This window comes from Coregonus clupeaformis, chromosome 16 (assembly GCF_020615455.1).
Source record: "Coregonus clupeaformis isolate EN_2021a chromosome 16, ASM2061545v1, whole genome shotgun sequence".
NCBI classification, from domain to species: Eukaryota; Metazoa; Chordata; class Actinopteri; order Salmoniformes; family Salmonidae; genus Coregonus; species Coregonus clupeaformis.
Genome location: NC_059207.1, coordinates 13,948,000 through 13,960,266, shown reverse-complemented (window position 1 = coordinate 13,960,266; position 12,267 = coordinate 13,948,000).

Below are 12,267 nucleotides of genomic sequence, written 5' to 3'. Positions count from 1 at the left end.
TCCATTGATCATCCTTGAGATGTTTCTACAACTTAATTGGAGTCCACCTGTGGTAAATTCAATTGATTGGACGTGATTTGGATAGGCACACACCTGTCTATATAAGGTCCCACAGTTGACAGTAAATGTCAGAGCAAACACCAAGCCATGAGGTCAAAGGAATTGTCCATAGAGCTCCGAGACAGGATTGTGTGGAGGCACAGATCTGGGGAAGGGTACCAAAATATTTCTACAGCATTGAACATCCCCAAGAACACAGTGGCCTCCATCATTCTTAAATGTAAGATGTTTGGAACCACCAAGACTCTTCCTAGAGCTGGCCGCCCAGCCAAACTGAGCAATCGGGGGAGAAGGGCCTTGGTCAGGGAGGTGACCAAGAACCTGATGGTCACTCTGACAGAGCTCCAGAGTTCCTCTGTGGAGATGGTAGAACCTTCCAGAAGTAGAACCTTCCAGAAGGACAACCATCTCTGCAGCACTCCACCAATCAGGCCTTTATGGTAGAGTGGCCAGACGGAAGCCACTCCTCAGTAAAAGGCACATGACAGCCCGCTTGGAGTTTGCCAAAATGCACCTATAGGACTCTCAGACCATGAAAAACAAGATTCTCTTGTCTGATGAAACCAAGATTGAACTCTTTGGCCTGAATGCCAAGCGTCACGTCTGGAGGAAACCTGGTACCATCCCTACGGTGAAGCATTGTGGTAGCAGCATCATGCTGTGGGCATGTTTTCAGTGGCAGCGACTGGGAGAATAGTCAGGATCGAGGGAAAGATGAACGGAGCAAAGTACATAGAGACCCTTGATGAAATCTTCTCCAGAGCGCTCAGGAACTCAGACCTGGGCGATGGTTCACCTTCCAACAGGACAACGACTCTAAGCATACAGCCAAGACAATGCAGGAATGGCTTCGGGACAAGTCTCTGAATGTCCTTGAGTGGCCCAGCCAGAGCCTGGACTTGAACCCGATCTAACATCTCTGGAGAGACCTGAAAATAGCAACGCTCCCCATCTAACCTGACAGAGCTCGAGAGGATCTTCAGAGAAGGATGGGAGAAACACCCCAAATACAGGTGTGCCAAGCTTGTAGCGTCATACCCAAGAAGACTCGAGGCTGTAATGTCTGCCAAGGGTGCTTCAACAAAGTACAGAGTAAAGGGTCTGAATACATATGTAAATGTAATATTTCCTATTTTTATTTGTAATACATTTGCTAACATTTCTAAAAACCTGTTTTTGCATCGTAATTGTTGGGTATTGTGTTTAGATTTGAGGAAAAAAACAAGTTAATCCATTTTGAGAATGAGGCTGTAACATAACAAAATGTGGAAAAGGTCAAGGGGTCTGAATACTTTCCGAATGCACTGTAAATGTCTTATCTGAACAATTTCTTGTTGATTCTGTTCAACAGTGAATGTCCCAAGTGAATGTCCCAAACTTCGCAGAAGGACCGGGACTAATACTCTTTCCATCTCCTTCCAAGACCAGATCTCCACCCATTTCCTTGAGGGTTTCGATGGTGCCACTCTGCTCAATATCCCATGTCTTGAGAACTGCTGGCTTAAGGTGGTTATGCTGTTGACGGAAGAATGTGCTGCGGTGAATGGTGGCCACTTCCATCATGCCGAGCATTCGGAGGACTTTGGTTGGCATACAACCTGACACCAAAATGGCAGCAGAAAGGAGCAGATTGCCTGCTGGCACCCTCCCGATCACAGGCTGGCTGTACCATTCCCACAAATGGTTGCAATACCTGGAGATATGTGTGATGTTGAGCGCTGTTCCTCTGGCTGTTGACATAGTCCCTGGACTCTCCGCACCACACCCAACACAGACTTGGAAAAGCTTCATCAGTTGGGACTGGAACACAATCAACTTATTTTCCTTGTCCAGACTGGCTGAAGCCTCAGGCTCCCTGAGAGTGAATAAAATATGTCAGACATTATCATAACATCAGACATTTTTACAGACCCTGTAGGGCAAACAAAGTTGTATTCACAGTTCAAAATATCCACACCACTCCTCACCCAATGATCACATCATCTACCTTATCCTCAGCTGGGATGTAGTCCTCATCCTCCATGTCATCTCCATTGACATAGATTTCCCCTGTAGCTCTGTTGGTAGAGCATGGCGCTTGCAACGCCAGGGTTGTGGGTTCGTTTCCCGCGGGGGGCCAGTATGAAAATGTATGCACTCACTAACTGTAAGTCGGTCTGGATAAAAGCGTCTGCTAAATGGCATATTATTATATTATTATGATAATAAATTATTGGTATTGACAGCTTTTTCACAATAACTGCCTGGTCATGAGGTGAGGTGAGCAGTATAAAATGTGACATATGAGAAGACAAAGGAACATAATATCAAATCCAAAGTAACTAGGGCAGATATATAAAATGATGACTCACCAATGCTTGTTGTACAGTGGGGAAAATAAGTATTTAGTCAGCCACCAATTGTGCAAGTTCTCCCACTTAAAAAGATGAGAGAGGCCTTTAATTTTCATCATAGGTACACGTCAACTATGACAGACAAATTGAGAAAAAAAATCCAGAAAATCACATTGTAGGATTTTTTATTAATTTATTAGCAAATTATGGTGGAAAATAAGTATTTGGTCAATAACAAAAGTTTCTCAATACTTTGTTATATACCCTTTGTTGGCAATGACACAGGTCAAACGTTTTCTGTAAGTCTTCACAAGGTTTTCACACACTGTTGCTGGTATTTTGGCCCATTCCTCCATGCAGATCTCCTCTAGAGCAGTGATGTTTTGGGGCTGTCGCTGGGCAACCCCCTGGAAAACCAGGGGGTTTTGCAAAATAATTTGCAAATGAATTACTTAAAAATCATACAATGTCATTTTCTGGATTTTTGTTTTAGATTCCGTCTCTCACAGTTGAAGTGTACCTATGATAAAAGTTACAGACCTCTACATGCTTTGTAAGTAGGAAAACCTGCAAAATCGGCAGTGTATCAAATACTTGTTCTCCACACTGTAGTAGCTCACCAGCGCCAAAACTCGGTTTGGAATGTAATTACATTTAGCAAGGCTAGTAGCTAATGTTAGCCATCTGGAACCTGGTTTTAATGTCTATGTCTGGAACTAGCTAGGTAGCACCGGTTCTCCATATGACGTTGAGAAATAGTGCATTGTGGGTAGTTCCGAAGATATCCATAAATAAGTTAAGAAATATGTTACTGTCTTTGACCACATTCTGTTGTTTCTTTGGTAAGTAAAAACCTCATGCTTCCTAACCTGTAAACTGTATTTTTGTTTAAAACATTTGCTAAATAGGTACACGTATAACCCATGGTATACAAGGATGTACCCTTATTCTCTTGGGACATTCATTGGGACCTCTTCATCTGCATACAGGGTTTCACAGCTCTCTGTATCTGATGACCAGGGCCTAAAATGAACACCTGCCACCTGCCAAACGCGGGTAGATTTTGGCATTGTCGGGTAAGAATGTCTAATTCACCAGCCACTCCGGGCTCTACAGTATGAGCGTTTAATAAAAATAGTCAAGTATTGCGAGCTGTTATTTATAGCAAAATAAATGCTGCAGTAGCTGTTTTCAAAGTATTTTTGCCATTTTGTTTCATATCTGGTACTGCACAAAGAAATCTGAATCGTAATGTTATAGCTATCTCACCTCACGCTGCAACACTGCCTGTCTGGGGGGCTGTGAGCACTGTGAGTGCTGAAGGATTTGTTTTTAGAAGCAATGGGCACAGGCATACAGTGGGGAAAAAAAGTATTTAGTCAGCCACCAATTGTGCAAGTTCTCCCACTTAAAAAATGAGAGAGGCCTGTAATTTTCATCATAGGTACACGTCAACTATGACAGACAAAATGAGAAAAAAAATCCAGAAAATCACATTGTAGGATTTTTAATGAATTTATTTGCAAATTATGGTGGAAAATAAGTATTTGGTCAATAACAAAAGTTTCTCAATACTTTGTTATATACCCTTTGTTGGCAATGACACAGGTCAAACGTTTTCTGTAACTCTTCACAAGGTTTTCACACACTGTTGCTGGTATTTTGGCCCATTCTTTCATGCAGATCTCCTATAGAGCAGTGATGTTTTGGGGCTGTCGCTGGGCAACACGGACTTTCAACTCCCTCCAAAGATTTTCTATGGGGTTGAGATCTGGAGACTGGCTAGGCCACTCCAGGACCTTGAAATGCTTCTTACGAAGCCACTCCTTCGTTGCCCAGGCGGTGTATTTGGGATCATTGTCATGCTGAAAGACCCAGCCACGTTTAATCATCAATGCCCTTGCTGATGGAAGGAGGTTTTCACTCAAAATCTCACAAAACATGGCCCCATTCATTCTTTCCTTTACACGGATCAGTCGTCCTGGTCCCTTTGCAGAAAAACAGCCCCAAAGCATGATGTTTCCACCCCCATGCTTCACAGTAGGTATGGTGTTCTTTGGATGGAACTCAGCATTCTTTGTCCTCCAAACACGACGAGTTGAGTTTTTACCAAAAAGTTATATTTTGGTTTCATCTGACCATATGACATTCTCCCAATCCTCTTCTGGATCATCCAAATGCACTCTAGCAAACTTCAGACGGGCCTGGACATGTACTGGCTTAAGCAGGGGGACACGTCTGCCACTGCAGGATTTGAGTCCCTGGCGGCGTAGTGTGTTACTGATGGTAGGCTTTGTTACTTTGGTCCCAGCTCTCTGCCGGTCATTCACTAGGTCCCCCGTGTGGTTCTGGGATTTTTGCTCACCGTTCTTGTGATCATTTTGACCCCACGGGGTGAGATCTTGCGTGGAGCCCCAGATCGAGGGAGGTTATCAGTGGTCTTGTATGTCTTCCATTTCCTAATAATTGCTCCCACAGTTGATTTCTTCAAACCAAGCTGCTTACCTATTGCAGATTCAGTCTTCCCAGCCTGGTGCAGGTCTACAATTCTGTTTCTGGTGTCCTTTGACAGCTCTTTGGTCTTGGCCATAGTGGAGTTTGGAGTGTGACTGTTTGAGGTTGTGGACAGGTGTCTTTTATACTGATAGCAAGTTCAAACAGGTGCCATTAATACAGGTAACGAGTGGAGGACAGAGGAGCCTCTTAAATAAGAAGTTACAGGTCTGTGAGAGCCAAAAATCTTGCTTGTTTGTAGGTGACCAAATACTTATTTTCCACCATAATTTGCAAATAAATTCATTAAAAATCATACAATGTGATTTTCTGGATTTTTTTTCTTCTCAATTTGTCTGTCATAGTTGACGTGTACCTATGATGAAAATTACAGGCCTCTCTCATCTTTTTAAGTGGGAGAACTTGCACAATTGGTGGCTGACTAAATACTTTTTTTCCCCACTGTAAAAGTTGATTTAATTTACTAGTCTACTAAAGTGAGACTTTCTCCTCTTCTTTCTTGGCTATTTACATTGTTTTGTTCACAAGCTAGGTGGCTTTTCAATGTTTGAGTTTTCTCCCACTGCTAGCAAAAAGAGACAGCATTGGCCTCTACTAGTAACATCCTCACAGGCACATGTGATAACTAAAGTGGTCCTGTTGCCAAGGTAACCTTAAAGGGGCAGCTAAACATTGTTGTCTGATATTTTTGTTAAAATACTGAGTCACAGAATATTAAATTACATCGAGCAACATACCACATTACTTCTTACCAGTAATACATTTCTTGTTTTAGAAACATTACTAAACATGCTCATCAGTTTTTTTGTGTTTCTTTGTGTAATTATGACACACAAAAAACATTTGGACTGGTAAAACATATTTTTTTATCTACCTGCCACAGTGGCTGGTATACAAAAACGTTTGTTTTAGGCCCTGATGAGGACAGAAAACATCACAAAGAAACAGGCTTCATCATTACTCAAACTAGACAGCGCTGAATATTATGTTGCTATATCTCTCTGTCCTCATAGTTTTTCTCACTAGGGACTGGAACTAGAGAAGATTTTCATAATGTCCTCCCACAAAGGCACCAGCACTCCTCTCTCCCTTCTCTGACAGCTGGAGTTACTAATCCTTCCACCCTCTTCCATGGCTATTAGCTAGCTAGCTACCTAGTTACACATGCATTTTGAGTTTGTGTTTTTAATTTACAATGATAAATACATCAAGATAGCCAACTAGCTAATATGAAGTTAGCGCTCTGATGATATTTAATTCAATTATCTAGCTATACAGTATGTAAAGTTAGCTAGCTAGCAAGCTAACATTACATTAGCAGCTCATTTGAGTTAGCCTGCACATTAAGTTCCTGTAGCAAACTAGTTAGCTAATAATACATGTTTTTTAAACTCATTTTCAAAATATATTTACTTACTTGAATCGGTTCTCCCACTGCCTCCATTTTCTGGGTCCTTAGAAAAAGAAAATAATAGGCAATCTTCCCAATGTTTCCGGTGGTAGCAAAACGCAGTCAGCCATGTGGACGATTGGAGGACTTCCACCAGACTGACTCTGGTCTTCCAACATGGTGCCTAGTGTGGTTGCTAGGTGATATGTGATGGAACTGTAACCCTCTATTGATGGGTTGCACGTTGCATCACAATATTGTTTTGAACGTTCGTTTTAGGACTGATGCCCAACTGAGCATTCTACTCAATGCATCCTCATTGGGCGCTGATGAAGATTTGGTCTAAAGTGCATTACTGTGGTTTGAAAACACGATGACATTTCTAAAGAAGGCAAATAATTAGTAGGAAAACCCATTATGCCATCATTGACTTGAATGGGGATGCCCGTTCTATTCATTATATTTATATCGGCGCCACCTCAGCATCTGAACCTGGACCTTAGAGAGGCCTCGTTTCATCATGCTTAAATTATTCAGGGAAGAACAAATGCTGTATATGGGACTTGTCCCTTGAGCAGTGGACCTTTTCCTATACAGTGGGGGAAAAAAGTATTTAGTCAGCTACCAATTTTGCAAGTTCTCCCACTTAAAAAGATGAGAGAGGCCTGTAATTTTCATCATAGGTACACGTCAACTATGACAGACAAATTGAGAAAAAAAATCCAGAAAATCACATTGTAGGGTTTTAAATGAATTTATTTGCAAATTATGGTGGAAAATAAGTATTTGGTCACCTACAAACAAGCAAGATTTCTGGCTCTCACAGACCTGTAACTTCTTCTTTAAGAGGCTCCTCTGTCCTCCACTCGTTACCTGTATTAATGGCACCTGTTTGAACATGTTATCAGTATAAAAGACACCTGTCCACAACCTCAAACAGTCACACTCCAAACTCCACTATGGCCAAGACCAAAGAGCTGTCAAAGGACACCAGAAACAAAATTATAGACCTGCACCAGGCTGGGAAGACTGAATCTGCAATAGGTAAGCAGCTTGGTTTGAAGAAATCAACTGTGGGAGCAATTATTAGGAAATGGAAGACATACAAGACCACTGATAATCTCCCTCGATCTGACGCAAGATCTCACCCTGTGGGGTCAAAATGATCACAAGAACGGTGAGCAAAAATCCCAGAACCACACAGGGGGACCTAGTGAATGACCTGCAGAGAGCTGGGACCAAAGTAACAAAGCCTACCATCAGTAACACACTACGCCGCCAGGGACTCAAATCCTGCAGTGCCAGACATGTCCCCCTGCTTAAGCCAGTACATGTCCAGGCCCATCTGAAGTTTGCTAGAGTGCATTTGGATGATCCAGAAGAGGATTGGGAGAATGTCATATGGTCAGATGAAACCAAAATAGAACTTTTTGGTAAAACTCAACTCGTCGTGTTTGGAGGACAAAGAATGCTGAGTTGCATCCAAAGAACACCATACCTACTGTGAAGCATGGGGGTGGAAACATCATGCTTTGGGGCTGTTTTTCTGCAAAAGGACCAGGACGACTGATCCGTGTAAAGGAAAGAATGAATGGGGCCATGTATCGTGAGATTTTGAGTGAAAACCTCCTTCCATCAGCAAGGGCATTGAAGATAAAACGTGGCTGGGTCTTTCAGCATGACAATGATCCCAAACACACCGCCCGGGCAACGAAGGAGTGGCTTCGTAAGAAGCATTTCAAGGTCCTGGAGTGGCCTAGCCAGTCTCCAGATCTCAACCCCATAAAAAATCTTTGGAGGGAGTTGAAAGTCCGTGTTGCCCAGTGACAGCCCCAAAACATCACTGCTCTATAGGAGATCTGCATGGAGGAATGGGCCAAAATACCAGCAACAGTGTGTGAAAACCTTGTGAAGACTTACAGAAAACGTTTGACCTGTGTCATTGCCAACAAAGGGTATATAACAAAGTATTGAGAAACTTTTGTTATTGACCAAATACTTATTTTCCACCATAATGTGCAAATAAATTCATTAAAAATCCTACAATGTGGTTTTCTGGATTTGTTTTTCTCATTTTGTCTGTCATAGTTGACGTGTACCTATGATGAAAATTACAGGCCTCTCTCATCTTTTTAAGTGGGAGAACTTGCACAATTGGTGGCTGACTAAATACTTTTTTTCCCCACTGTACTTCTGCAATAGGGTGTGATATTTCAGCAGACGTCACAATATGGTTTAGGGTGAAGGGGGGTGTTGAGGGCATGAGAGTGAGACTTAAGGGCCACTGTATAGGCTAGACCACCACAACTGATTGGTGACACGTTTGTGCGGCTGGCATGTTAAAGGTATGATTACATACAGGAATATAACAACAGTTAATAATGTAGCTCGGTTTCTCGTTAATGATGACTGTACTGTACAATGCTGTACCGCTCAAGGAAACCATAAGCAAATGTGCTTTAACTACACAAGTGTGCTCAGTGAAGACAGCCAGTGAACTTAAACACAACTCTGAGACTGACGCTGTACTGTAATCACATCTGGGTTCTATGGAGTGCACACTTTCTTTATCTTCAGAGATATTTTATGAGAAATAATTGTTTTGGGTTTCAATGTTTTCCTTTCAGATGCCATACATTCAGAACTCATAATGAGACATAATTGTCCGATGCTTAGCCCTCGCTTACAAAAGCAACTGAAACGGATGAAGAGAAAAACATAGTGTTTAATTGTCCCTCACCAGTGAATTCCCCGGACTATTAAGGAACATAGACATGTCTGTCTCCATCCTGACACACGTTGGGAAGCCTGCCAACTCTTATGTACAGGCTACAGACCACCACTTCCTCCTCCCCATACTGGTTCTACCAGAGCCTGACTGGAAATGATGGGGAGGGTATGCCCACTTCAGAGCCTCGCCCTGTGTCCCAATCCAACATGGCTGACCCTATATGGCAACCCTAATTATTCCCCGCTATGCATTCAGACCATTGGTAATTTGTTTTACAACACATCAGTAGCTAGGTTTCCATCCAATTGGCAACAGATTTACATGCGAATATTCTAGAATCTGCATAATGAAAATATGCGCATTTTCCCACCAATGGTGTGTTTCCACCAAATTGACTAAAGTTGGGGATAAAGTTCAATGCATGATGACATAGTGCACACAAAATGTACTTTTTTGGTTAGGTATTCATGCACCGAATAAAAATAAAAAGTTAAATATGTTTCCATTGCATTTTTAACTCTACCGATAGTTTTGTCCCAAAAGCTGTTGCGTTAAATAGCAAATGTGCCTACTCTGGTCTTGGAACGTGCGCTTTAGCCAACAGCTCCCAGATACAGTGCAGGTAGGCTGTGTGGGTAGGCTAGTCTACATGATGAGATTATTATGGATAAGAGCGAGAATATTTTTATTTGTCAAATGGCAGTCAAGCATCAATCATCATGTCCCCGGAATAAGACCCGCCATATTTATTGGAAAGGAGCATTAAGATCACAGTGCACTCTCACCACCCTGTGAAGTTCATCATAACTTATTTCATCTGTAGCCTAATATACTGAATGGTTTCCCACCCTGTCGAACAAACAAATTATTTGTCTGCAATTATTAAATTGTACCGAAACTTCCTGTTTCCATCACAGTTGCACTCTCAATGTCTCTATTCTACACCAGCTGTGGGGTTACAGCCAGCAAGTAGCTGGCATGAAAGAAAGTTCACTGCACCCTTGACTGCCAGTTTAGGCACCACCACAAATAACCAAGTCTTTGCAACAAATAACATCTCAATAATATGTGAAGGCCGATCTCTTCCATTGCAACCCCCACATATTTAGCCAATATTTGTTTAATCAAATAGAATAACAAAAGAAAGAGCCACAGACAGAGTGAACCTTGTCAATAGCTGATCACCCAGTGTTGAGTCTCCATCCAATGATGACCTGATTTACTGTTATATGTAGTAGTCTTAAGCAGTGTAATCATTTAAGTTTGGCTCTTTAAACAATCAAAGGGTTACAAGAAAATGTAAAGATCAGATTTTGATCAGATTTTTCCCATTATGTTTATCCAACGCCGTTAAGATCAACTCTGGCAACAACAAAACACCACAGACTGTAAATGGCTCTTGCCAATAGCTCCCTGCAGTGAACATCATGATTTACTATCCTAATCAGTCATACGAGGTGTAATAACTCATGTTGGGCTCTTATCAATTATGGTGACACTCCCACGGTCCTTGGCCAGAATGGTCGACATCTGTGGCCAAAGTGGAGCCATATATTTCCATGCCCACCAAAGAGAACTCACAGTGGCCAAGGGAAAGAGACAGGATTTCAGACAGAGAGAAAGAGAGAGAGCAAGAGAGAGCGAAGCGGTTGGAAAAGGCAGGGAAAAAGAAAGGGACTTTACACTGGGATCTTATAGGTGTGTTTTATGCCTTGTGTGTGATGTGTACTGTATATTATAAACTGGGTGGTTCAAGCGCTGAATGCTGATTGGCCTACAGCCATGGTATATCAGACCGTATACCGCTGATATGACAAAACCTTTATTTTTACTGCTCTAATTACGTTGGTAACCAGTTTATAATAAGGCACCTCTGCGTTGCGTTGTGCATAAGAACAGCCCTTAGCCATGGTATAATGGCCATATACCACACCCCTCAGGCCTTATTGCTTAATTACAAGCTGTGTAGACTGATCCGTGCTGTTCTTGGAGGGGGTTCTGGGTACTTGCGCTCCATCCATTTGCCTTTGTTCCTCACATGATGGTTGCTTCACGGTGGCAACTTCTTTGTTCATGGAGTGGTGCTTTTATGACTCTAATGTAACATTGCACGTCTTTGTTTCCATCTGAAATCAAACAGATGAGCCAAACGAATCTTTAGCATTTGTTGCGTTTTTATATGATGTGCAGTGACAAGGAGCTGGCATGGGCAAAGGACACTCCTGCTATTTCCACCCTGGACGCCAGGCATTGCGCACAGATGGCACATGAATGGGGACGGAGTGCCAAGGCAACTCTACCGTGAGTCGAGCCATCATTAATACGGATCAGATGACAAAGTACGTCCATAATAACATGGCGTAACAAAACACAGTGTTTTTTTTGTTGGTCCCTGACCTGAAGCGAGGCTGAAACCATGATACACCATCTGTGTGGAGTCCAGCCCTCTCCGAACCCACCAAGCTCATCCTCCCCTCTTTGCCCCCGTCACGTCCTCATGTTGCCAAAAACAGCACGTTGTCTGAGCGTCATTAACCAGCAATATTCCTGTCCCCAATCACATGTTGTGTCTTTGAAGATGATTAGAAACACATGTTTGGCGGTGGCTAATGTGGCTAACATGGACACCCTCTCCTAGTTCAGCCTTGACCTGCTCTCCTCAGTTCTGTGTGGAGGTTTATATAAAGGGCCACCAGGGGTCTGATACGACCATTGTCCCGCGGTCCCAGATGGAAGGAGCCCAGGGAGCTGCTCTATGTTAACGGGAACCATACCACCCTGCCAAGTGCAGGAAGCATAGACCTCAGCAAGCAAGCTGGGAATCCCTGACACTAGGCGAAGGGTCTTTGGCTGGGACATTCCATAATAATCCATACAGCTCAGCCTGTACTCTCCCACACAAACACTCCCACAAGTACACAGATGGACAAGCTCATGGACACACTAAGAAATACTTACGTATGCACGCACACTGAGTTATTGCAGATAGTCATAAACACACACACACGTCGCACACACACATACATACCTACACATTCACATGCACACATACCCAGTACTCAACAACACAAATGACTCTGCCTATGCACTGTATATAGCTACCCCATTTGTCAAAGTGCTGATGACTACTTTCCATTGCAGCCTTTATTGCAACTTGGACTAGGGCTGGTTGAATTGTGTTTCCGTTGGACTCTTTCCCATTGCTAAGCAGTGCTATTAAATCAGGGGCATTCAGCATT